Source organism: Arachis ipaensis, chromosome B03 (genome assembly GCF_000816755.2).
Source record: "Arachis ipaensis cultivar K30076 chromosome B03, Araip1.1, whole genome shotgun sequence".
Lineage (NCBI taxonomy): Eukaryota > Viridiplantae > Streptophyta > Magnoliopsida > Fabales > Fabaceae > Arachis > Arachis ipaensis.
In genome coordinates this window covers 135,479,552-135,482,185 of record NC_029787.2, presented here as the reverse complement: position 1 = coordinate 135,482,185, position 2,634 = coordinate 135,479,552, and positions in this window count along the sequence as shown.

Genomic DNA, 2,634 nt, shown 5'->3' with positions numbered 1-2,634 from the left:
ACATAATAAAAACATATGTTGGAAGGACAATAGATGATCGTAATTAAAATATATAAAAGTGTGTATCCATGCGATGTACGAAAAATATTTATTTATTTTTATTTATATCTGAAGTATATATTTCGAGAATTACCTGAAACAGATAAATTTGGACCTAAACGTGAGGTCCAGACTCTTATTGGGGTGGCGTCCAACGTCTTTTAGTGCCGAGGTACCGCCGTCCAAGTTCCTCGTGAGGGAGTAGGGGTGGTATCTGCAAGGAACTCTAATATTTAAGTCAACAAGAGTTTTAGGCAAGTTTTTTAGTAGATTGGAGTTATAAGAATGCCTGAAGGTGTTAGGTATTTATAAGTGTATATACAGAGCCAGTAGCACCCTTTAAGTAGTTTCACCTTTGGTGGTGGACCGGTTACTCCCTTTTGTTATGGAGGACGTTGAGATCTCCTTTTTGGATGAGTAGGAGAGATAGTAGGAGTTGGTTACTTATTAAGATAAGTAGGGTTGAACTCACATTGTTACGTTCGACCTCTATGAAGTCGAGCGGGTGTTGGCGTGACTATGTATGCAGATTTGGGCTTTATGCATTTTGGGCCTAGCTAGGTAATTGGCTAGAGTATGAACAGTGTCCTTACTTGAGGTCGAACTTCATTGGTTCGGGCTCAAGCATTCTCAAGTCGGTCTTGATTTCTTGTGGCCTTCATATTATCATGTTGGGTATGTTGCCTTTCTTTGAGCTAGGTTAGGTACTCGACGTATTTTTGGATCTGAATGTTACGTCTTTTCGTAACCGTTCGTGCGTCTTTTCAGTTACCTTGGTAACCATGCATGCCATTAAATGAGGGGTAAATGTACCATTTTGTCCCTTGGGGCTATAAAAACATAATTGCTTTCTCTTTCTTCTTTTTCATTTTAACTTCTGAAAACTTACATCATTTCTCTCGAAATCTCTCTTGTTCTTTGCTTCCATTAAATCTTTACCCAAGATTTCTCTATTTTAAAGTTCAGTTCCGGTTCAAGTTTCACATTTGGGGATTGTTCAGTATTGCCATCATAGTTATTCCTTATGTTCTTCGAGAAGATTGGTTTTTTCCTCTTCTTCTTTATCTATCTTTTGCCGTTACTGGTTGATGTTCTTTGGTAAAGCTTTATGTTGTTGTTTTTTTGCAAATATTGGTTCTTAATGTTTGCTTGTAGAAGTTTCTGCCTTTTTCCATTCTTTTTTATTATCCTGATTATCGTGAACCTTCATTACTGTTTTCAAGAACTTGTAGAACTGGGTAGAAAGAGTTTGTAAAATCTGGTAGAATCTAAATTTGCTGGATTTGTGATTTTGTTGTTGAATTCTGGGAATTTTATCTTGCCCCACAAATGATGCTATTTTTGTTCTGAGTAATGGCGCCATTTTGTATTATGGTAGAGCAGGTTGAATGTCCCATTGGTGAGGATGGTCTGACCCTTTTTGTATGTCGTGTTGTTGTTCCCGATTTGCAGCTCGTGATTTTATATGGTGACAACTTTTAATTCTCAGCATGTCTACCAAAGTTTCATCTAACTTAGATTGGATAGATGTTAATATTCTCTCTGTTGTCTCCCTAGTTGATAATGAGTATATAGAGACATTTCGTAGGTAGCATAGGCTTTGTAGGGGGAGGGAGGATGAGGAGAAGTATGAGATAGTGGCCCCTAACCCTGAGGATAGGTTGCCTTCCCCGACTTGATAAATTAGAACATCATTTCATTTTTATGTATGAGGGCTTTTTCACTAAGTTGGGGGGTGAGTCTTCCCTTTTCCGACTTTGAGTTGGAAATCCTTCGTATTTGTAAAGTTGTCCCTTCTCAACTTCACCCTAACTCCTAGGATTTCATGAAAGCTTACCAGCTAGTTAGTTGGGAGCTTGATCTTCCGTTGTGTTCTAAAGTTTTCTTTTACCTTTTCCATCTTACTAAACTATTTAGTTCTAAAAAATAACATTGGATTTCTTTCTGAGCTATTTAGGGGAGGAAAGTATTCTCCATTTTTGATGATTCATTTCATGATTTTAAGAATTATTTCTTCAAGGCCTAACCTGTGGAGAGTGCCTGACCTTTTTTCTTAAATGAAAGAGAGGAGCCCATGTTTAGCTCGTACTGGAAGGAGGTCCCCAACATTATCAACTATAATCTTGAGGACTTAGATGAATTGGAGGAGTGTGTAATGTCTGTATTTTATGAGTGTTGGGGCCGAGCTCCTAATCTTGACACCAAGAAATTGTTGATAGGAAAGTCAAGCTATGTTTGTACCGAGCTAGGTAGTTAGATTTTCTTTGATGAATACTTTTGCTATTGATGTCTGAGTTATATAACGTGAGTTTCTTTTATTGTTTTTGTCCTTTGTAGCGAAGATGATCAACGGTTTGGATGCACTACAAAGAGTTCGGCATGCCAAAAAGAATGCCGCTACTCGGGCCATCCAGCTGAAAGAGGTCGGCAAGTTGGGTGACACTTCTTCTCCTTCAAAGTCGGATTCATCTTTTTCCCAATCTGCAAAGTTTATCATCCCTTTTCCTCCACCTTTGAACACAGAAACTCTGCCCTGAACTGTTTTCCCCGTGCCTCCCTTTTCTACCAAGGTTCTCAAAAGTGAAAAACTCCTTC